This window comes from Pinus tabuliformis, chromosome X (genome assembly GCF_031772625.1).
Source record: "Pinus tabuliformis cultivar Carrire ecotype Pingquan chromosome X, CPIR1, whole genome shotgun sequence".
NCBI lineage: Eukaryota > Viridiplantae > Streptophyta > Pinopsida > Pinales > Pinaceae > Pinus > Pinus tabuliformis.
In genome coordinates this window covers 372,076,336-372,102,260 of record NC_142308.1, presented here as the reverse complement: position 1 = coordinate 372,102,260, position 25,925 = coordinate 372,076,336, and the positions used below count along the sequence as shown (strand labels likewise).

Genomic DNA, 25,925 nt, shown 5'->3' with positions numbered 1-25,925 from the left:
AAACTAGCCAAAACAAAACTCTAATCTTTTTGTTCTTTTTGTAAAATGGAAATCAATACTTTATAAACAAGTAATTCGAAATTTGACCCAAAACAACTCAAATGGCAAGTTGCTCACAAAAGGAGACTTTACGACAGGCCCGACTTCTAAGAAGGTTGACTAACCAGAGAGATCTAAGGCTGGACAACTTTCTACTATCAAAGTCACTACAAAGCCTTTCCAAAAATCAAACCCTAGGTCTAAACTTCGTTGAAAACCACTAAAACACTCAAAGCTCACAAAACTAGTTCAGGTGAAAATTCTTGACAGGGTACTAAAGGATCTGGGCAGAAAACACTAAGGAAAAACAAAATCTAAAAGCAATTTAAAGCAAAAATGGAATTTTCTTAAGTTTTACAGGAAGACGCAGGCAACCCGTTGTCACAGGTGCGGCCCCGCTCTGTGCAGACGGCAACAGCGCGTCCAAAGACGCACTGTGCAGTACTAAGAGAGTGCGTCCTTCTGGAAAAATGAAGAAAAACCAAATCTAACTAAATCTAAAGCTAAGCCACCCAAATACTAATTCTCACAGTCAAAAACCAGAAAATAAAAATGATTTTCTCAAAGCAAAGTTCATATAAAGGAAAAGACTCTCTCATTAATGGATTCCCCAGCGGAGTCGCCAATTTGTCACACGGAATCTGTCAAGGGTGCGGACACGACTGACCTTCCTAGAAGTCTAAGACATTCTAATGACAAACAAGACAAAATGGAGTGATCTTTCTCTAAATACACCTTTTACAACATGAAAACTACAAGTGTTTAGGCTTACCTTATTCCAAAACGCTGTTGTTGAAGTCCGTTCTTGACGATCCGGATGAGCTCCTCCTTCAAGTCAATTCCTGCAACCACAAACAATCAAACAATTACCAAGCACTTGCATTTCATATAATAAAACATATATTCAACATGCAGACCAAGGAACACATGAAATAACTCATTAACACAAGCTATTGAGAAAAATAAACCAGTTTGTATTAATAACGAAACAAAGAAACTCTTACAACCTGGCCTTGGTGTTGTGCAAGTTCCTCCCAGGGTCCATCAAGGGTTTTCCTCTACTTTGACAAAGCTCACCCTCTCCCAAGTAGAATCAAGTGAAGACAATCTCTCCTCACAAAGGCTCTAATGGAAGACCTAAATCCTGCAGCATTTACCCAAAGAAAATGTATAGCTCCAACCTCCCCTCCTTCTGGCTCAATGCCTTTATTTATAGTGCTGTAAAGAGGTTATTCAGGTCCACTATCAATGGGATCATCCCCCTCTATGGGTGGGATAGCTCCCTTATTGATGGGATAAGTTCCCCCTTAATAGAGATACATGAACCAACTGGAGGCGCATCCATTTCATCAAACCGACCTCTAGAATGTTCTAGAAGTAACCACAAGTAACTTTTTCAAGATAAAACTCGCGCATTTTGCCTTTTACAGAGGGACGCACCTGTCCCTTAACATACAGAGCGTCCATGGACGCAGATTTTGTGAACATGGTCAGCGTCCCCGCAGGTAAGGCTAGAGAGAACCTGCGACCCCAGAGATAAACATAGTTTTTACAAGACTTTCTCTCTTCTTTGAGTTTGAGATGGATAACAGAGGCATGAGACTTGCCTAAGAGGGTAGCATGACTGTTGATTTGAGCCATACTAACTGTAAGTAGTCAAGGTGACATTTTTTAGTGTAACAAGGATTAGAACACTTTTGGGTGTTCTGCATATTCCTGCATTGGCATAAATCTAATTTCTATGGATGATGCAGGTGTACAAACAGTGTTCGAGAAGGATACCTGCAAGATGGTTCGGGGAGCACTGGTATTGATGCAGGGAGTTTGGATTGGAACTCTGTACAATATTCAAGGTAGCACTGTTGTTGATGGGTGCAACAGTTCTGTGGTTCCTGAAAGTGGAGCATAAAATCTAGTGGTCTTTGGAGAAAATACCATGCTATGGCATCAAAGGCTTGGAAATATTGGAGAGAAGGGACTTTAAATACTTCATGGTAAATTTATGGTAGAAGGTATGACTAATAACTCTCTGGATTTTGATTTCTGTGAAAATTGTGTATATGGGAAGCAGAATTGGGTGAGTTTCCCCTCTGGTGGTAAGAGGGAGAAACATATATTAGAGCTTGTGCACAGTGATGTGTTTTGACCTGTGAAGGTTCCATCACTGGGTTGGGCAAGTCTGTGTACTATGTATCCTTTATAGATGACTTCTCAAGGAATACATGGATATATTTACTTAAGAAGAAATTTGAAGTCTTTGATAGGTTTAAAGAATTTAAGTCTCTGGTGGAAAACCAGACAGAGAAGAAGAAAAAGGTGCTGAGGACAGATAATGGCTGAGAGTTTTTCAAGAAGGAATTTGAAGAATTTTGTATGAAGTGTGGTATAGCACGGCAAAATAATACTCCATACACACCTGATAAAAATGGATTTTCAGAAAGAATGAACAAGACGTTGATGGAAAGGGCAAGAAGCATGCTCAGTGGTGCCGGGTTAGGACAAGAATTTTGGGCAGAGGCGGTGGAGACTGCATGTTACCTGGTCAACATATCACCTTCATTAGCGTTGGAGGATAAGACTCCACAAGAAGTATGGACTGGTAAGAAACCATATCTTTCACATCTAAGGGTATTTGGATGTAATGCATATGTACATGTTCCAAAGGAGAAAAGAACAAAGTTGGATAGTAAATCTGAAAAGTGCATCTTTATTGGGTATAAGGATGGTTTAAAGGGTTATAAAATTTGGAACCCAGTAATAAGGAAGGTTGTGTACAGCTGAGATGTGGTGTTCAGAGAGGTGAAAGATGTTATTAAACATGAAGTCCAACCAAAGGAACCTGAGAAGATAGAGTTTGAGCTAAAGGAGGAAGAATCAGACTCTACAGCAGAAGAGGAATCAGAAGATGAACATCCACAAACTCTGGTTGTGAGAAGATCAGTTCAAGAAAGAAAGAAGCCAGAAAGGTATATTCCATCTGCTTTCTGTTCAAATTTTGCTTTATCTATTACTGATGATGATCCCAAAACTGTGAAGGAAGCAGTAGATTCAGAGGATGGAAAACTCTAGAAAGAGGCCATGGTTGATGAAATGGAATCTTTGCACAAAAATAAGGCTTGGGATCTAGTGGACAGGGAAAATTTTAAGAACCCCCCCCAAATTTATAAATATAATAATTGGGCGAATCTCCATGGTATATAGGAAAAATGGAAGGCGATTTTATCAATAATATAATATGTATATATAATTTTCTGGCGAATCTCTCACCAGGCATGGCGAATATTTTACTCAATTATAAAATCTTGTAAGAACTTGGCAAGTCTTTCACTAAATAATAAAACTTTGTAAAGTCCTAGTGAATTTTAGCATTGTGAACTCTTAGAGAATTTTTTGAAGAAGTATAAAACCATATATGATAAGAGCCACATGGTGGCAATATCACTATCTTTTTTCACATTTCCACGACATGGAACTTGTCTATAAAATTATAAAAAAACCAACCAGGAACAGGAACAACTCAAATGCTTTGTGAGAGCTAGTCTAGAAAAAAGCAACAAATAACATGTCGGCAGAATTGTTCATCGGTGAGCCGCTATTTCGTGGGCAATCTGTAAAGGAGTAGTTGGATATCATATTTCCAAATCCGGGAAAGCCTTTCCCATCCCTCACAAGATTTGTTAAAAATGTTGGGTGTCTAGAAGGTGTGGATTTGCTGAAACAAATGTTACAAGTGGATGGAAACAAAAGAATAACAGCTAATGAAGCTTTGCAACATCCATACGTTCAGTCCTACAGGACTATAAACAGCTGCCATAAAGATTAAAAATGGAAATCAGCTACAAATCTCTTGATGACAACACTATCAAGATAGAGGCCGATGCTCTCTTAAAGACAGAGCTGCTAGAAATGGAAGCAGGTGCTATGAAGCTGACACTAGTAAAAGATGGGACAGCACAGCTTCCCATAGTGCATCCCACTCTGGGACAATCAGTTTTTTGATGTTTTGCAGATTGGGTTACAGTCTTGCAACTTGTTTTGGATTTGTCACCAACCTGATGTTTTGCTTCTAATTTATTTTCATCTGGTGATAAACAAAGTGTCAATCTTTTCTCAGGATAAAATAGTATTCTTTACAGACATATTAACTTGGCTGGAAAGTCCAGGACAATATGAACAGGACAGCTTCCAGGTTTTTTTGAAGATTTCTCCTATCAATTTACTGCCGGAGGGTTTTCTGTGATTTCTTGCACTTCTAAAATTTAATCAAATTTCTACTTGAAATAAAAGTTCAGAAGAGACTATATCACTAATGCTAAACATACATAATTAAGAAGCCGATATGAAGCATTGTTTTTTTGGGTGTGTTACAACTTTGGTGACCATGCAGCTCAGTCATTGCATGTTCAGTTTGTAACTCCACCTTGAAAGAGTGAAATGTGTGGTGTAGGATAAGAAGCTCTCTGTTAAGGCACAATTGTTTTTCCCCAATATTCTAATATCTAGATTCTATCTTGTTCATGTCTGTGTCAGGTGATGTTTCTTTTCATGTGCATGTGTTTAGTCAGATATAAAATACTCAAGTTCTCACTAGCCTGGGCTACAGTGGCCATTCTGATGATCTATTTCATACTCATTGCATTTTTCTAATAAAATGACATTATATTCATTTAAATTATGTGATTGAAATAGGGATACAAGAGCTTATTTGTATTTGAAGGTCTATAAGGCAGAGTATAAGCTCACACCAATCCTTGTTATTCTCTGCAAGAGAAAATCAGTTTCTATTTCACTCCTCAATAACACTGACTAAATCTCAGTTTGAAAATCAGTTAAATTAAGAAGACTAAATCCCAGTTTGAAAATTAGTTAAATTTAGATGAAATTACTCATTCAAAATCATTTGGATGAGGAAATTGTCAAATAATTGTAAGTTGTCGTCTTAGAGAACATGAAGGGAGCACATTCGTCATATTCTACCAACTGCAACATACCTACCTTCAATGCACTCTCTGTAAGGACCATAACGGGAGCAAATGTGGACCCATGTACAAATTTTTACTGCCTCAGGGTTTGTTTCGTCCTGTGACTACTAGGTTCGTTAGTCCTTCACATAACTCTCGAACAAAATGAATCCAAGAGTGGAATATAGACTCTTTACACGCAATTTATTTTCTAGAAAGTCTATACAGAGAAATGAAAGTTGCAAGTATAAGAATTATGCTTCAAAAATGAATTTTCTTGTGTAGTGAGCTATACCAAGGGTATGCTTTTGCAAAGTTTTATAACAGAAAAATTTGTCAAGAGGAATTTATTAAGGAAATCTCTTGTTAGAAATGAAATCCAGTTGAGTTGAGATAAAGTCCATAGTTACAAAGAAGTATTGTTGTGGAAAGCAATTCCACTATGACATTCCTGTACATTTTAATACAATATAGAAGGAAATTGATGTGATTTCCAAGCTACTTGAATCCATTGAACACAGAGAGAATCAGTTGAGAACTGATGAATGAACATGGAAATTGATGTAATTCCTAAGCTACTTGAATCCATTTTGAACACAGAGAGAATCAATTGAGAAGTGATGAATGAACATGAGCTGAAGCAAAAGGACACTATCATTAAGCTAGTCGACCCTGAAATTGAAGAAAATGATCATGTCAAACAAATCTACTAGCAGTGTACTAATAACGGTAAAATCGACTTGCAAGAAGAAAGTAACTTAAATACCACATTTGTTGGAAAATGAAATCAATCAACATCTAATCTTCTTCTGGAAAAAAACTAAAAGAGCTTTATTTCACTTTGAATTTCAAATGCTTGTTAAATGATCAAGTGGTAGTTGCAAAGAACAACTCAAACTGGGTGATATCAAAAAAAAAATAATTTAGTATTTCCAAGACAAAATAACATTACTGATGTATCTTTGGATTCCATGAAAACAAAGCAATTTGATGTATTGAAATGATATTAGGAGATTAGTAAAGAGGATCAAATTAAGTGATGTTATGGCCATACCATTGTATCCATTTACGCTTCGAGCGAAGAGACTCAGCAACACCAAGAACATCGAGTGCCCTCCAAGAAAATGTAGTCCTTGTGGTTTGTAGAGAGTCTTCACACTCTAACATCGGGCTCTTCAAACCATCTCTGCACAAGGTCATTACAAATGTAAAAAATCAGCAAGACACAAATTTGGTAGTAAATATGACCAAAAGAAGAACTAGTGCAAACAATTTTCACAATCCTGTTTTTGAAACCAACATTATAATCTCCTTAGCATTATGATCAGCTGTCAGTGTTCTTCCCAAGTCAGCAAACTCAGCTCCGCCTTGAAAAAGTGTAATTGCATAAAAGGAATGTCGGTCTCATGCCAATAGGTCTCCTACGATGAATGCGCAGGAACCTAGTACATAGACCATTTTTCTCTTCGCTTAGCTACCTAGGGCTTATTTCCCTTTCCAAATATCAATAATTCTTTTCCAAGAAAACATAAAATAAGAATAATATTTTACTATATTCTAAAAGGTGAAGATGTTGAAATCATGCCACAAAGTGAAAGGAAATCAAATATCTTTCCTCAAACCACCAAATATATAAAGAAAACAACAATAATTATAAAAATAAAACTAGATCTGTCGATCTATGCATGAAATAAGTCAAGCGACTAAAAAAATATGACCAAAATAAACCAAAAATTTCAAACTTGACAAAATCCTCTAAACAAGCAGCAAACAAACTGCTAAAATTTTCTAAGATATTAGAGCTAGAAATCAATGCAATTTCATGTACTTGAATAAGCCCATTGTTGCTTAGCGTTAGACTTCTTAAATTAGTTATTTATCATTTAATACTAGGACACTGTCTATGTGAAAAGAAATAGGTCCCAGCTTCATCAAATCTGACTTCATTTCAAATCAAAGATCAAATCCAAAGGACACTAACTCGTTACTCTTGGATGGTACTAATGTTAAATACACAAAATAACAAAAAATAAAGATATGATAAAAAAGTAGACCTGCAAGATTATATTGGTCGAGTGTGACAAGGACACAAATAACTGAGACTAGAGAGATTTATATAAGGCAGTAGTTACTATTGTGTGATTAGTGGTATGGTGGAGAGACCTACCAAGAAGGGACGTTGGTCTCGGAAAAGTATAGTAGGGAGATCCATAGAGCATTTATGTAAAAGGAAGATGAGAAGTGTCGTCTTCAAGTTGGTTTATGTTATGGTAGAATTTTGTTGGTGATAAGTGGTAACAAAACACTTACATCAATAGGTAAAAAGTAAATTCGGGGCATGAGTTGGACTGACTCATGTTATCTCATCCCTTAATGGTCCTAAGGACATGTGGGGACCCGAACAACTTAGTACCTAAAAGACTTGAAAACATGGCTGACAAATCACTGACAAGAAATGGCTAGCAAATGAAAAGAAATAGGTCCCAACCTCACCAAATCCAACTTTATTTCCTGTCACAGATAAGAAACAAACAATGTAATGATTAAATATGAAACATCAATCTTAAAATAACACACATCAAAATAATGTTGCTGCAATGTTACAATGAAAAATACAAATATAGAACCTATTTTTACCTGAAGTTGACATATAGTAATTTTGCATGATCAATGGAACATGTATACCAAAATAAGAGTCCTAGGGTATTTCAATTTCCCAGTTCTCATCTTGGTCCTCATTTTCTAAATTGTGAACATGATCTTCACTAAATGAACTGTCATTATGAGCCTCCAAAACATTATGTTCTATATCAAGTTCATTAGATAGATTTATTATATTGTTTTCTCCCCTTCTATCACAATCTGATCGCCAAAGAGTTAGCGCTCTTTCATATGGAAAATTGTCAATGTCATACTTTGTTACATATAATCTTAAACATGTATCCACATGTTTATCAAGCTTGTTCCTCAACTTTGACTTCAAGAATGATAATGCACTAAACATTCTCTCATCCTCCACTGATCCCAAAATCATGGTTTGACACAAATCTGCTAATTTGATAATGGAATCATAGTAGAAGGATGCTTACAAATATCTGCTGATCTCACGAGTCCGACAAAATAATGGGTTTAGGGTTCATATTTTTTTGCAAAGTTGCAAATCACTTCATCAAAAAACACATTGTGAATTTGATCCATGGGTGGAAAACCTAAACCAAGTGGTATAAATGAGTTCCAAAATATAAAAATAGTGTGTCTAACCAAATATGAGCACACTATTTGAAATGGAGACTTTGTGAAAAATCACATTTATACATTCTAAGTTAACTCTATCACAAAAGATATTGAAAGAGTACAATTTTAAACCGATGGGATCATAACAAGAATGATTCACCTAGATATGATCTAATTTTAGTTGTCTAATATAATTTATGGGTAACCTCTCTATGTCCTAATTATATTTTTTGGTATTTTTCAACATCTTCCCTTGGATTTTAACAACTGGCTTTCTCCTTTATTTGTATTTCAGCATCAATATCTTGATTCCAAAGGAGTTGAAAGATCAAATAATAAGAGTAAAACTAAGACATACTTCAAGCTTAGATGCATTTTTCAGAGCTAAGATTTGGTGGCATTGGATCCAAGGTTTGAACATGTTTGGACATGAATTTGTATGAAAAGACATGCAAATGAAATTCCTATTAGGCATTTAGAAAGAATTATCCTCTCCAAAGAAGGCTCCTACATTTATAATTTAGAAATTCCTATGAAAATAGACTCCAATTCTTGATTGAGGGAATTTATAAGAGGCACCAAAAAAAAACAAAAAGGGGCTTATCATTTTTGCATTAAAAAGAACCAAAGATAAAGTGAGCATTCATTATAGTATCCCTTAGTATTTCCTTGTTGGGTATTCCATTGGATGTGAAGCTAAATATCTTGAAAGCTATTGGGAATATAGTTAGGGTAGTACTTGAAATTGACAAGGCTACTCTACCTAAGCTTGTAGGGAATTTTACTTATAGAATGGGATGTAGATATTTTTGAGAAAAAGCATACCATGGAGTTGCTCATGGTTCGACTATAGGTCACAGTTATGGTTAATGGAAGTTTTGTAACCACATGTTTGCCGGAAAAACTGAGTGTGAGCCCTTAGTGAGAAATATTAGCTTGGGAATTCGTGTGACACAACGATGGTGAATACAGAAAAATAGGTCTTCATTACAATGCACATACTTCCATGTTGTAGGGTTCTAGTGTTTATCGAAAATATGGGTCTACTTTCAGTGTCCTATCTTCAAGAACGAGCTACTTTATCTTTTGGTATTGTATTAACACTATTGTAATCAGCTATCTCGTCGACCTACTTTATGGTAAAAAATTGGACCTAAAAAATGTCATCTTATCACCACAGCTTCAACCTATTGAATTTGGAGTGTGTACTATCTGATAGAACATCACTAGTGAAAAATTATCTAAACATGGAATGTAGATTCAAAACTGGAAAATAATTACCACAGGAAACCAAAACAACCTAAACTAAGCAACCTCTCGTAAAAAATATATGTAATAAATTTATAAACACATATTATAGAAAACAATAACATAAATGACCAACTTCTTATCAAAACCTATCACTAATGATCATTAATTATGCACATGAAAGTCTACTACAGAAGAACCACTAAATTGTTGAATTTTAAGTCTTTGTTATTGATCTATACCCTTACATTTATTTTATAGAAATGAAAAGGCGAGCTTAGGGTATACAAAACTAGATCTAATCATAGATATATGGATTTTCAAGATGATGATGTGGTGAAATCCAAGCCAAGAGTTCATATTACCTTCGGATCTACACCATAAATAAAGGTCAAACTCCAAGACATAAAAGATTCTAAAAATAAAATTGTACTATCTTCAATCTACTATCTACTTTGAATGGAGATTAAGGACATAGATAACCTTATCCTATCCTTACCTACCTAAAACTCGTGCACACATGCACACTAACTAATAGAAGGAAAATTTAAGGTTGCATCCACTCATTGTTTATTCATGGCTACCATCACCTACAGATTAGATATGATGCTAATGTAATATAAAACAACAAATCTATTGTACGTACTCGAACACATTGAATATTACCATAGGCACAGACTCTAATAGGTTTTTGAACATGTAATTTTAGGTAGATATGGTTAGAAATTGTGAGTCACTAATAGATGTTACAAGGATGAAGCCTTGCAGTAACATGCATACTTGCATGTATACTGTAACCTCTAGAAGAAACAGATAAGAATACATTAAAACAATATTCCATGTGGTTACAAAGATAGATGCATGTAATTGATATTATGACCCCTCGATCCAAAATGGTACGATATTAAGAAAACAATAAAAAGTCATCGAAGTGCAAAAGAGGCCATGAAACGTTTCATGGCAACAATGACGATGATGTATGGTTTAGATTAAGAAGAAGCACCCATTTTATGAACTCAATTTTTCCTTCTTTTCCTTTCACATGGATAATGTGAATTCGGCACAATTGAGGCTTTGTGCGATGGGCATTGCTGCAAAGATGAAATAGGCTATTGGTAAATTTATCGTGTACTTTTCCAGGTCCTGTAAGGATTTTCTATACAATTTCTCACATAGTTAGCTACTTCCCATCTCCTAAGAAAGGAGTTAGAGTAATTATCATTTAATGAAGAGGAATGATTTCAATATACACAAAACTTTATTTATAATCATAGTATCTTTCATCTTCTTGGTTAGGAAGACAGTGATTACAAGAAAGCTACTTCCAAAAAATAGGACCAATAGAAGTTCCACACTCAGTACAACAATATGAGGATCACAAATAGATGGGTATGTTGTGATCAATCCATGCATAGTTTGGACATCACAATTAATAAGGCACTAAGAACTATGTATCTCATTGATGGGTATTGGGATAAAATCAACTATTCTTCTCCCAACCATTGATATGCTGGAAATTGTGTAACTGTCACCCCCTAGCTTGTGTAATTTTTTCCATTTACTAGACCTATAGAGATTACAGAGGTCTAATCTGGCATCCATCCTCATGGTGTAAGGTATTGAGTCAGTGGCTGGTGTGGGGGTTCCAAAGCAAAGATTCCTCCACCCTGCAACCCATGTGGTTCTCTAGAGATATGTATCAGCATAGTAAGAGATTCTAGGGAGAAATTTATCCACCCTTTCATGAATAGGGGACTCCAAATATCAAAATCTACACCCTTTAGACAAGAGGGATTTTATAGGTGTTTTCTCCACGCTAACTATGCCCAAGGATTCCAGAGACACATCACTGTGCTATGTACCAAGTTGGAATGATATGGGGCTAGCCAACCTCTTATAAAAAACCTCTGCCAAATAATGTGACCACTACAATTAATTTAAACCATAAAACCTACAGGGTTTATTTGGGAACGTTGCGAGAGGACAATACTTCCCATTCCCTAAATCTAGTCACTAGCTTAGTGCTGAAAATAATCTTCAACTAGAAGAAAAACAAAGAGCAGATCAAATATAATTATATTAAAATCAATATCATAATAAAATGTCTCACTGTTTAAGATAATTAACAGTGCAATTTGTCTTATAGCTTTACTAATTCTTTAGCAACAGTGCAATTTGTCTTCTTACCCTCCACAAGTCTTAACAATCAATTCTTCAATTATATGTTTAGCACCCTTCACTTGAAGATAGGATAATTCTTCCCATCAAGCTTAACGTTGGGTAGAGGGATGCTTTAAGATGAAGCTATCCTCCCCCTTGCTCAACAATTCTCTACAGATCTCAGAACAGAACCAAAGGTAATCTCAGGAACAGCGTACTATACTACTATGACAAAGAACCACAATTATGAAAGAAACATCAGTTTGGTTAGGATCTTCAAACAGCTACCAAGGAATCAAGCAAATGCTGCTCTGCAATTCCAAGACTTCAAGTATCCAGATGCATTGCATTGCTCTATGGCACATCAATGCAATTAATTAAGCATAGAAATAACATCTCTATGTAGCGGCACTTAAAATATTACAAAAGGTGATCATTCACTGAGGTACATTCCAAAAAACATATAATTATTGTTGCCACATCATCCAGATTTAGAATAATAATCTATTGGAATGGACACATTGATAAAAATTCCATTGTTGAGTTTGGGTTTGAGTTATTTCTTCCTCTAACTACTCTCCAAAGCTAACTATTCAAACCAAGTCACTCTTCAATGACATACAACTCACAAGGTTCTCAAAGGCAGAAAAATCAAAAGCGTATAACAGTTAATATGTCCTTTACTGCTCCATTTTCAGGTGAAAGATTCTTAGTAATATAAACAAATCTTCCAATAGTCAACATGTAACAACAACCAAGAAAATATAGGAATCCACCAATTAACTATAATGCAAGGTCTTTTTTCTCTTTTCGAAAGGTTTCCATGAAAAACTTGTTCAAATTCATTTGTAGAGTAAGCACATAAAACGTTACTGTAATTAACCTTGAGCATGGAACATAATTCTTCTTAATCTCCATGATATTCAAGAATCAAACTCCAATGGCAGCATTGGCTTCAACACGTCTTCCTTTTATCCCTAAATGAAATATGAAATATGACAAAACCACAATGCTAAATGCCATGGAATATCTTTCTCTTCTCAAGATTTCCTATACTTATCTCAAATCCCTTCACTTAAATACCAATTCAACCACACATATATGAGTTGGCAGTTAAACAAATCATGTATGTGAAATGGTTTATCATTTAAACATATGAGAGATAGTCTTAATTGAAATATAAGAGATGACTGTCCCGGAATGTGAGAGTAAGACAAACATCTTCATTAAAAACCAATTCAACCACACATATGAGTTAGCAGTTAAACAAATCATGTATATGAAATGGTTTATTATTTAAACATATGAGAGAGTCTTAATTGAAATATAAGAGATGACTGTCCCGGAATGTGAGAGTAAGACAAACATCTTCATATTAATTCTTTGCCAAAGAAAACAATTAAATATGGTTTATTATTTAAACATATGAGAGATAGTCTTAATTGAATTATAAGAGATGACTGTCCCGGAATGTGAGAGTAAGACAAACATCTTCATATCAATGCTTTGCCAAAGAAAACAATTAAATACTGGTGTGATTCCTCCTGACCAATCTATAATGAACTACCTTAGTCCACTGTCCAACAAATTGAAGTTGAAACAACACCCAGCCACCAATCCTACGCACTCAGGGATGAGGAAGATGCCTACCAAGCAACGGTTGTACGACATGCATATAGGCTCAAAGAACAACCAGAGACAGTGGATGGCCTCACTAGGGATAAATAGATTTGAGGCATATGGCCTCACAAAAGTGCATTCCTTAGCGTGCAAGTGGGTATGGGATACCAACGGTCTCAAGCTTCTAACTTTGCTGCTCTGTGGAAAGAAATTAGGAAACCTACTAACTAATTGTAACAGTTAATTAATGGCAACCTTATATCTTCAACTTCAAAGAAAAATGAATGGTGGAGAATAGAGAGATGTTGGCATTTATCAATTACCAATGGATAATAAAATTTTGAGTGGAACAATCATAGCTATACATGAGAATTCACCATTAAGCATTAATGACTATAGGCAGCATCTTTCATATAGAGGAAACACTATATAACTCTTACACAGATTTTATTTTCTTCCCACAGAGAGAAATATTCAAACCATCCAAGACTGTTCAAACAAGGATAATTTCAATTCACTCAACACACAATGGCCACCATGTTTACTTTGGAAACACAAATGGAAAAACTAGCTTCAAATGGTTGCTCAGTTTCTATTTTGACATATCTGGTTACAATGCAGCTCATGTCTCCTGTGCATCCTCACCTTGTGGCCAGCCCCAAGCTCTTTGTATTAAAATATATGCAGTTAACTCTGTCCTTAAAATGTATGACTGAATTCTGAGACTGCCAAACCTCAAGCTTGCTCGTGAAGAAGAGACATCAAAGTTGAGACAAAGAAACCAAGAAAATTTTGGGCAAGAGGAACCTAAGAAAAAAAGTGAGGAGAGAAAGAGATTGAGAACGGAATACAGGATTGGAGCATATTAAAGAAGTACAAACCAAGTGTAGAGCTAGGAAGAACTGAGATATTGAGACCTCAGAGGTTAAGGAACTAGTAGGTAACTGGTTTGTATTTTTTTTTAAATGTATACAAGGAGTTAATCCTTACAGTGGTAATAGTAGAAGGAGTGGTAACAGAGGACCAATAAAGTTCTTAAAGTGTATGGCAAGAAACTTACGACAAATAGGCTACAAAACAAAACATAGAAGCTTTCTAGCTGAGGTCCTCAAAGAGAAGAGAACAAGTGGAGTTCTCAAAAGGTGAGAAAAGTGTAGAAGCCATAGAAGACCAGAGCATGCTCAAGTGGGTTCCAGAGGAGGGAACCAGAGGAATACCAAAAGCCTAGGTTGAGGTGAAGTGGGTGAGATATTGGGTAACAAGTGATGGAGAAGAATTGTTAAAGGGGCTTGAGTGTAGCTCACAATGAGCAAGAGAAAGCTCACAAGAAAGGAGGAAAGAAGATGGCTACTGATGGACATAATTCAAAGAGAGGCCATAACAAAAGGGAGAAGCATGCCAAGGAAAATGGCATGAGTAAAGAAGAAATTGAAAAGGAGATTTATGAGTTGAAGGAGAGATTCAACATAGTCAAAATGAGGCTTGAAAGAGAATACCAAAGGTAGAGATGGGACCTAAGGAAGAAGGCCAAATTACTTGTCAGAAAAAAGATTTTAAGAGGAAGCCCCCTAAAGCTAGAAAGCTAGGGAGGAAGATGAAGCACCTGTTGAGCCTAAAGTTGAATTAGTTCACTATTTTGAACCAGAGCAGGGAATAGTCCTTGATGATGAGGAAGATGTTGAAGAGAGACTATCAGAGAGTCTCATGGACTGCATAAAGAGTTCAAATCAACATATGGATTTGTTGATAGAAGATATGGTGGAAAAAGCATCATAACAGTAGAGGGAGCTACACAAAGAGGATGTCGATGAGACAATAAATGAAAGTCTCATGGGAGGTTAGCTAGAAGTGCTCATAACACTAACATATATACCATATGGGGCTAAAGAGCTTGGTGATTATGATACTGATGCTATGTGTATAGATGCAGATGATAAGGATTTTCAAGAGGGACAATCATTCATAGTTGTCATAAGAATAGAAGAAAGAGAAGGAGTACCTTCCTAAAGCATGGAATGAAGACAAAATTTGATGTTGGAGGCATCAGAAGAGGCCAGGTAACCTTTTATTTTTAAAATTGGTGAATTTTATGTGAATGCATGCTTTGCATGTGAGGAGAATGGACAACTGGTCCAAAAGGAGAACGAGAGCACTAAAGAACTGAGTACAACGGCAGGCAAATGTTACTAGATAGGAGGTGGTTCAAGCAGACACGCCACCTTATGTTCCAGCCATTCTCTATTTAGCTCTACTGGCTTTCTTATACCTATACCAGGAACCCGAGCCCACTAGGAAGCCTTTCGCTCTTTTAGATCGTGTAATGCAATCTCAGATCTTCACTTCCTATGCCCTGAAACCAACCCTATATCTGTGTCCTGGCACTTCATAGAAGAAGCATTAAGGAAAGGCTATCCCGGCTGGGTGCTGCTGGTTTGAATCCACTAGACTACCAGGTATTTAATGTCGCGTTCCTCCAACACAATTGTAACATCTCTAAATTTTTGAATTAGTGCTTCAAGTTATTTAACAGCAAATACCTGGTAACCGAGATCTTTGGTGTATCTTTGTCGGTACAGTGTTGAAAATTTTGCCAGCAGAATTGCACAGGCATGGCTTACCAAAAGCCCCTGCAGTTCTTGTTTGAATATTTCTAGGCTTGCTTATGCTTCATATTCATCAACATTCACATCTCCTTGGAGGATCATCTCTCCATCCCCATCTTCGTCATCTTGTTCACTTCAACTTCCATCATATGAACCTTCATCTGAATGTGAAGCCATGTTCACTTCTATGTCATATGGATCAAAGTCATCACGTAGGTCATTACAAGCACCTAGATCTGTGAATTCTTGGAATCCTTTAAACTTTTCCCTTCTCTAACTTTCCATTATGTTCTTTCTTCCTAATCACATCTGTTGAATCATTGGTAGAAGAGTTCATTTATATTTTACCTTGCATGAACTTGTTTGATAACTCTCTTAAAAACAAAAACTTATTGTTTCCGTTTCCTTCAATGGTGAAGACATCATGCATCTTTTCTATCAAATTAACTAGCTTATAAGAACCATACTCCACTAAAGATAGAGGTCTGCCAAAGACCTTTTGATATTCAGATGGAACATGTGCAAGAAGCATACTTCCTCTATATATATTGAGAATGTGGACAAGTTGTCTCTTTAAACCTTGAATATCGCTAGGTTGGACCCAAAAATATGAAGTTTGTCCTGAATTTGTTTCATTAGAAGGCATTCTATGTTGACCAGAATCTGTGACAGATAATGTCTGCATAGGCTTATCAAGTGCAGACAATATGACACTAGATGTTTGAGTCCTTTGCAATGAAGAAGATTTACCTGCATGGGTGGGTAGAGTCCTTGAAATCGGAGTTGGATATTGTGTTGACCATGAATGCATTCCTATAACATTATTGTCATTTCTTATGAAATAATTTGGGTTATATTCTCCAACCAAATGAGACGTTTTTGTCCAATCCATCGAAACATGCTTTGGATTTATACAATAAATTTGGTTTGGAGCATTTCCAATATTGTATCCATTCTTGGAGCTCCCTCTATAGACAGTAGATTCTTCATCATTTTGCATAACAGAGTCATCACCTGAAAGACAACCAACATGATAAAAAGTGAAATCGGGTGCTAGAGACAAGGATTTTGCTGGAACAAGACCTTCACCTCAAGCCAAACATGGTTAATCCCACACAAATCGACCATCATTGTGTAGTGAAGAAGAGACACCCACTCCATCTGGAAATGCAAGAACAATTGTATACCCCCATTTCCCTAGTTTGTGCAAAGCAAGAGAAAAATAAACATCTCATGAAATCAATAAAATGGTAGAGGGAAGATGATTATCAAGAGAAAATGAAAACATATACACTAAAATCGATTTATATGCTGCATCTTTCCTTCCATTGGGAAGGTCAATGAGGTTGACTCCAGTCTTTTGACAGCCTTCTCTCAGTCTTGGAGGAAAATTATTAAAATCTCCATAATGCCGAGAGCATAGTGACAACACCTGTAACCATTGGATGCAACCCAAGAGCCATCCTAATATTACCTGCTACATCCGCTGGATGGACTTCCCCAGGAATAGGGCAATTTTCAATATCCCAATTTAGAAATATCCTCCGACTTTATTAACCAGTACTTATTCAGTGACCAGTAACACATGGGATAGTATTATTTGCAATTTTCTTAAGGAACTTCATCAAGCTTGAAAGACGAGCCATATCTATTTTGCAATATAACTTTTACGCATCTTGCACATTCAAAAATGCCATTGCCCGAAAGATGCATTTAAACAAGCTGACCCCAGACAATTTTGTCTCATGAACACATGCCCACTACTAGAACAATACTAATGTGGACCTATGCACTGAGAGGAAACCGAAACCATGTTGCGGAGACCTGAAACAGAAAATCCCCAAATATATCCTCAGAAGGTCAAAGTCCAGGTTTATTTGGAAATCAGGAAATTCTGTTCCTTTCAAATACGTTTATATAATCTGTTCAGAAAATGGGAAATATCATCTTTATGGGGTCACATGTCCTGTACATCCTGCATTAGTTAATAACAAGTCATGAAATAAAATTGATAATGTAATGCAATCTCAGATCTTCACTTCCTATGCCCTGAAACCAACCCTATATCTGTGTCCTGGCACTTCATAGAAGAAGCATTAAGGAAAGGCTATCCCGGCTGGGTGCTGCTGGTTTGAAAGAGCAAACCTACATCAACTCTAAAATCATCACTTACATCTGATCAGACCATCTCATTGACTAGAGAGATTGAATCCACTAGACTACCATCGATAAACAATCAACAGAACATCAACTAGCTATCACATAAAAGAAACCAAAAGACACTTACCGCTCCCACCGGCCGGCTGATGGAAATGGACTGACTACCGGAGATATTCGTGTTATTTCGTCTACACTGGTTTGTACACAAATGCGTGGGTTATACCGAGTACTTGGTGAATTATAAACCGCTGCAAATAAGAAACAAGTTCCATGAGTATAAAATCAACAAATACAAATGAATATTACGAAGTACCATGAACAGGTATACCCCATCTTCCGGAAAGCAATTGCAATCCCTGAGAAAAGAAATCATGAGCCGTTCAAATCCAAGAAACAATGGATACCGAAACCAGAGAAGAATAAGCGGATTGAAATCTGAAAATGCAAGAATATCCCACCGAAACTGCTGCTGCTAGATTTGTGAACTAGGATGAAAAAACCTATTTCAAAACCATTTTTATACAGGAACCCAGGGAGCCATATACACCAAAACAGCGGGCTGAATCCGTCAAAACAGGGAGCCGCCCTCCATTTCAAAATAAATCTAACATCCCATGACCAAATCGACCCTCATCCCATGACCAAATCAACCCTCACAAACCACTCCCGGGACCAAATCGACCCTCACAAACCACTCCCAAACCAGAAAACCCAAACTGTAAATCAAAATGGGGGCGATTTTGATCAAATACCATTCTGCAAATATCAAAATGGGGCTATTTTGATCAAATACCATTCGGTTAGTTTATCCGCCCTGGGCTAAAATAAAAAAATAAATTAATTTTTAAATAAAATATGGGCTAATTATATAAAAAAAAAATATATTATTTTAATTAAAAATTCGCCCCATTAAAATATAAAAAGCCTTAAATTTCGCCAATGGGCTATTATTCGCCCCTAAAATTAACCTTGCTAGTGGAGTTGCTCGCTGGAAGGAAACCCATTGGCAATAAATGGGTGTTCATGAAGAAGACGAATGCAAAAGGAAAGGTGGAGAAATACAAAGCTTGGTTGGTAGCAAAAGGTTATTCCCAGGTGTTAGGAATTGATTTCGGTGAATAATTAATAAAAGAGAAGTTTTACCATATTTCTGTGTATCTTTTCCTGGTTTATGTATTATTGGGTATGAATTGCAAGGTTACTAATTATTTACTGCGCGAACTCATATGAATGTGCTGAATAAGTAAATATAATATAAGGCATCTGTTTACGCGAAGATAACTAACTGTTATAAGAAGATAAGTAAGATATCAGGTGTGACTTAGGGAAATAGTGCAGATCGCTGTGTTGGGTTGTGTTGTATTCTTTCCACAACTAGCCCACGTAGTTAACCGAGGATTTAGGAGGGGGGTGGAGCCCCTTCTTCATTGCACTGATTGCGTAGTGAGGGGAGTCACAGGGGGTTTGTGGGGTGCAGGTAACCCCACTCTATGTTAGGTTGGGAAGACCTACCTATGGTTTTGTGCATGATTTTTGCACATGGTTTTGGACGCGATGGTTTTCAGTCCATGGTATTGGATGCTTTGGCATGTATAAATATGTATTGTAACATTGAAAGGAACATAATGAAAAATCAAGATGGTAGTCCCGATTTTGGGATCCAGGGGAAAATCTCTGTGTATATGTGTTTTATGTGTTATGCTCTCGCATTTTTTATTTTTTGTGTTTTAGAATTCTTACGCAGGTAATTTCTATACAGGGTTAAAACCTACATTTGGTATCAGAGATGTTTTGGCTTCAAGGGGATGCCTTTGTTGCTGAGGGGTTTCGCTCGGGCCTGTGGTAGACCCTGTTCAGTGGGAGATCTGCGAGATCGATTCTGGTGGTGAAAGAATATGACGACCAGTGGAAAGATAGAGATCGAGAAATTTAATGGTCAGAGTTTTGAGTTGTGGAAACTCAAGATGGAGGATCTGTTGGTGGATAAAGATCAGTGGATTGTGGTAGATCCAGGTACTAAACCAACGGGAGTGTCCGATGAAGAATGGAAGAAGTTGGATCGGAAGGCAAAGAGCACAATACAATTATGTGTCTCAGATTCAGTATTTCTAAATGTATCAGGGGAAGCTATGACGAAGGATTTCTGGGACAAGTTAGGGACTTTGTACCATTCTAAGTCTCTGGTGAATAAATTGTTCCTACGGAAAAAGCTGTATAACGTGAGGATGAAAGATGGAGATTCGGTGACAGAGCATCTGAACGCATTTAATAATATGGTATGTCAGTTAGCATATGTTGATATTAAAATTTTAGATGAAGATAAGTGCATCAGTTTGTTGTGTTCTCTACCAGATTCATGGGATAGTTTGGTTATTGCAATAGGTAAAAATGCAATTTCCTTGTAGTTTGATGAAATAGTCTCATCCTTGCTGATGGAGGAGATGAGACAGAAAAATATGGAGAGCCAGAATGGTGATGCCTTGTCTGTACGAGGACGGTCCCAGAATAGAAACAAAAATAAGTCATCGAGTGGGAGATCTAAATCTAGAGGGAGATCTAAATCTCTAGGAAAACCTGTAAAGGTGGTGTACTGGAAATGTGGAAAGGAAGGGCACTACAAAAGGGACTGTAAATCTAAAGCTCCTGATAAAGGAAAGGGATTTGATGATGCTCCTTCTGCAGAGGCGAAAACCACCTGAGATGAAGGTGGGGATGTGTAATTGGCTTCTTCAAGTACGCATGTAGATCACGAGGCATGGTTGATTGACTCAGGTGCATCATTTCACTTCACTCCCCATAGAGAGTGGTTCTGTGAGTATGAGAAATACGATGGTGGTGATGTCTTCTTAAGGGATGATAGGAAGGCTAGAATCGTTGGTCGCAGAAAAGTAAAGTTGAAGTTGCAAGGTGGAAGGGTTATAACACTTCCGAGTGTTCTACATATTCCTACATTGGCCAGAAATCTGATTTCTGTAAGCAAGCTGGATGATGTAGGTGTAAAAACAGTGTTTGAGAAGGATACCTGCAAGATGGTTCGGGGAGCACTGGCATTGATGCGGGGAGTTCGGATTGGAACTATGTACAAGCTGTAAGGTAGCACTGTTGTTGATGGGTGCAATAGTTCTATGGTTCCTGAAAGTGGATCAAAAAATCTAGTGGTCTTTGGAGAGAAGACCATGCTGTGGAATCAAAGGATTTGACATATTGGAGAGAAGGGCCTTCGAAAACTTCATGGTAAAGGTATGGTAGAAGGTATGAGTAATAGCTCTTTGGATTTTGCTTTCTGTGAAAATTGTGTATATGGGAAGCAGAATCAGGTGAGTTTCCCCTCTGGTGGTAAGAGGGCGAAACATATATTAGAGCTTGTGCACAGTGATGTGTTTGGACCTGTGAAGGTTCCATCACTGGGTAAGTCTATGTACTATGTATCATTTATAGACGACTTCTCAAGGAATACATGGATATATTTCCTTAAGAAGAAATCTGAAGTCTTTGACTGGTTTAAAGAATTTAAGGCTCTGGTGGAAAACCAAATAGAGAAGAAGATAAAGGTGCTGAAGACAAATAATGGTGGAGAGTTTTGCAGTAAGGAATTTGAAGAATTTTGTAAGAAGTGTGGTATAACTCGACATAAGACTACTCCATATACACCTCAGCAAAATGGAGTTCCAAAAGAATGAACAAGACATTGATGGAAAGGGCAAGAAGAATGCTTAGTGGTGCTGGGTTAGGACATGAATCTTGGGCAGAGGCGGTGGAGACAACATGTTACCTGGTCAACAGATCACCTTCATCAGTGTTGGAGGATAAGACTCCACCAGAGGTATGGACTGGAAAGAAACCCTCTCTTTCATATCTGAGGGTATTTGGATGCGATGCATATGTACATGTTCTAAAGGAGAAACGAACCAAGTTGGATATTAAATCTGAAAAGTGCATCTTTATTGGGTATAAGGATGGTTTAAAGGCTTATAATATTTGGAACCCAGTAACAAGGAAAGTTGTGTACAACCGAGATGTGGTGTTTAGAAAGGTGAAAGAAGTTATTAAACATGAAGTCCAACCAAAGGAACCTGAGAAGATAGAGTTTGAGCTAAAGGAGGAAGAATCAGACTCTACAGAAGAGGAGGAATCAGAAGATGAAGAGCCACAAACTCTGGGTGTGAGAAGATCAGTTCGAGAAAGAAGGCAACCATAAAGGTATAGTCCATCTGCTTTCTGTTCAAATTTTGCTTTATCTATTACTGATGATGATCCCAGAACTGTGAAGGAAGCAGTGGATTCAGAGGATGGAATACTCTGGAAAGAGGCCATGGTTGATGAAATGGCATCTTTGCACAAAAATGAGGCTTGGGATTTGGTGGAGTTGCCAGCTGGAAAGAAACCCATTGGCAGCAAATTGGTGTTCAAGAAGAAAACAAATGCAGAAGGAAAGGTGGAGAAATACAAAGCTCGGTTGGTAGCAAAAGGTTATTCCCAGGTGCCGGGAATTGATTTTGGTGATATTTTTTCTCCTATTGCCAAGGTAACTTCTATTAGATTAATTTTATCTGTTGCTGCTACTTTTGATTTTGAGGTAGAACAGATGGATGTGAAGACATCATTTCTTCACAAGGATCTAGAAGAGGAGATCTACATGAAGCAACCTAAAGGCTTTGCGGTGAAGGGTAAGAAAGAACTGGTATGCAAGTTAAAGAAGTCTTTGTATAGGTTAAAACAGTCACCAAGGGTGTGGTATCAGAAATTTGATACATTTATACGGGGAATTGGCTTCACCAGAAGCAAAGTAGATCACTGTGTGTATTTTAAATTAATTGGTAGCCATGTTATTTATTTGGTCTTGTATGTTGATGATATGTCGCTGGTTGGAAATTACAAAGAAATTATCCAGGATTTGAAGACCCAATTGTCCTCCAAATTCAACATGAAAGATCTTGGTGTTGCAAATTATATTTTGGGCATGGAAATTAAAAGAGGCTGGGAAAAGAGGAAGCTTTGGTTAAACTAGAGGAAGTATGTCGAGACAATATTGCAGAGGTTTAATATGTAGGATAGTAAACTGGTGAAGGTTCCTATTCCTGTAGGTGTAAAGTTATCTGCTAAACAGTGTCCCAAGACACAAGAAGAGGAAGACGACATGTCCCATGTTCCATATGCAAGTGTAGTCGGTAACCTGACGTATGCAATGGTCTGTACTAGACCAGACATTGCACATGTAGTGGGAGTATTGAGTAGGTTTATGTCAAAACCAGGAAAGAAGCATTGGACAACAGTGAAGCGGGTTTTCAGGTATTTGTGTGGCACTAGTGATTATGGTTTGTGCTACCAAGGAAGAACAGGATTGGATAGAGTGTTGGATATTTGTGGCTTTGTCGATGCAGACTGGGCTGGCGATCCGAATTAGAGAAGATCTACAAGTGGGTATTTTTTTAACCTATTTGGAGGTGCAGTTAGTTGGATGAGTAAGAAACAATCTGTAGTGGCACTATCAACTACAGAGGCAAAATACATGGCAGCCACTCATGCAAGCAAGGAAGGAGTTTGGTTGTAGAGATTATGTTCAAGTATGGGGTTAGTACATAGAGCTATAAGGATAGACCGTGATAGCCAAAGTGCAATTTTCTTGGCAAAGAACGCTGCATATCATTCAAAGACAAAGCACAATGATGTTCAGTATCACTTTGTGAGGGATATGATAGAAGACAAAAAGGTGTTGCTGGTAAAGGTGGACACTTTGAAGAATACTGCAGATGCATTGACAAAATCTATGAGCTCTGAGAAGTTCTCTTGGTGTAGAGAAACAATGGGCATTGCAGGGCTAGATAAATGACTAAGCCCTCTTGTGGCCCCCTGTGGAAAGAAAACAACAAGTGGGAGAATGTTGGGTTGTGTTATATTCTTTCCACGACTAGCCCACATAGTTAACTGGGGGGTTAGGAGTGGGGTGGAGCCCCCCCTTCATTGCATCGATTGCGTAGCGGGGGGAGTCACAGGGGGTTTTAGGGGTGCAAGTAACCCCACTCTATGGGGTCCAGGGCAGCGCCCCGGAAAATTTTGGTTTTGGACCCTATGTTAGGTTGGGTAGACCTACCTATGGTTTTGTGCATGATTTTCGCACATGGTTTTGGACGTGATGGTTTTCGGTCCATGGTATTGGATGCTTCGGCATGTATAAATATGTATTGTAACATTGAAAGGAACATAATGAAAAATCAAGATGGTAGTCTCGATTGTGGGATCCAGGGGAAAATCTTTGTGTATATGTGTTTTATGTGTTATGCTCTTGTATTGTTTATTTTTTGTGTTTTAGAATTCGTATGCAGGTAATTTTTGTATGAGGTTAAAACCTACACGCTTCTCTAGCAGCGCGAAAGCCCCTCAACCCCTGGTTAGGGTTGCAAGAAGGCTAATATATTAGGGCGCGAAGGCGAATATATCAGGGCGCGAAGGCCAGGGAAGTGTGCGAAGTAACCTGTGCGAAGGGACTCTCAATTGGACCAAATCAACTCAGACATCTCAAGGGTGCGAAAACCTGGTTCCAGCACGCCCCATACTACTTCAGGTGAGACCTCAGTTTGCGCTCCATGGACTGTTGCTGAAAGGGCCAATAGCACAGGGATTTGTTTGGCTAATTAACTCCGAACCTGGGTTAGGCCCCAACAAGCCAACAAATGGTTCCGTTGCTGGGACCGGGATCTACATAGAGATGTCTGATGTCGTATCATTGGAATCCAACTAAGAAAGAAATTGAAGGTTGGTTGGACAAAAGAATTCATGAGTTCACGGTGTAGGAGAACAGGAATCTGCGACTATCAAAAGAAGAGTGGTTAGACTGCTACTTGTACACAGAGATCCACGAAATTTTCTTCGCATCTTTCCCTACTGAGCTGTACGAGTGGATCGCAAAGCTAGCAGATAGCCAAGGAAGGTGCAAGCTCGACAGTCCTATTGTGTGGACCCCAGAGTTGGTGCGCATATTGGAAGCATCGGAGGATAAGATCATGTGCGCTGTTGATCACTGGCTCGATCAAATTATAGGAGGATTCATCACTGAGTTCGCTTCCTCAAAGGACCACGATGTAAGTATGTTAAGTCTTTGAACACTTGGATTAAAATTCTATTATGTTAAAAGTGGGTTATGCGAATACATTGATGTTCAGGGCTACGCGAAGTGGGAGAATTTACAAAAACGAAGGTAGTGTAGAACTAGAAACTAGCCCCTTGATTTCACCTCCGTGAGGGAACGAGGAAGAGCTCGCGAAGGTCTCACCAAGAAGTGTGATCAATTTGATAAGGCAGAGGATTCCACGCATACCACCCCCACCCACTCCACCACCAGCTTCATCGCCTTCACCCCCATCTTTTCCCATACCACCTCCGTAACCACCGCGAGACAATCTGGCAGGCGTGATAAAGTTGTCGGTGTTCAAGGGAGTAGGAAATGAAGATCCGGACCAGTTTTGGTTCGTGATAAAAGCTGTATGGGAAGCACAGGGAGTTACAGATGACAATATAAAGAAAGCAACATTGGTCAGTGCTTTGCAGGATCGCGCGTTGACCTGGTATATTAAGAATTCTAATGACAATCCGAATGCGGGGATCGTAGACATCCAAACTGCGCTGAACAGAGAATTTAGTAGACCGACGTTAGAGGCACAGTTGATCATTGGGTTTAAGGAGATCATGATGCTACCAGATGAGACTCCTTCAGTGTTGGATCAGATACTAAAGTGCACAATTCGCGAAGCTAATATGACTTTGACGGATGGACAACACCGCGAATGGTTTGTAGCATCACTAATGCCACATTTAAGGAATGCGCTGCCACAACAGAGGCTAACAAATCAAGCTGAGGCCTTGGAGATTGCGATGAGGCTACATGAAACCCCGATATAGGATC

The 25,925-nt window shown here is 37.8% G+C and overlaps 1 pseudogene; it reads right to left on the bottom strand.

Annotated features, from left to right (window-relative positions):
- The window catches only part of LOC149140052 (uncharacterized), a 123,771-nt pseudogene that overhangs the window by 17,996 nt on the left and 79,850 nt on the right, over window positions 1-25,925 (bottom strand).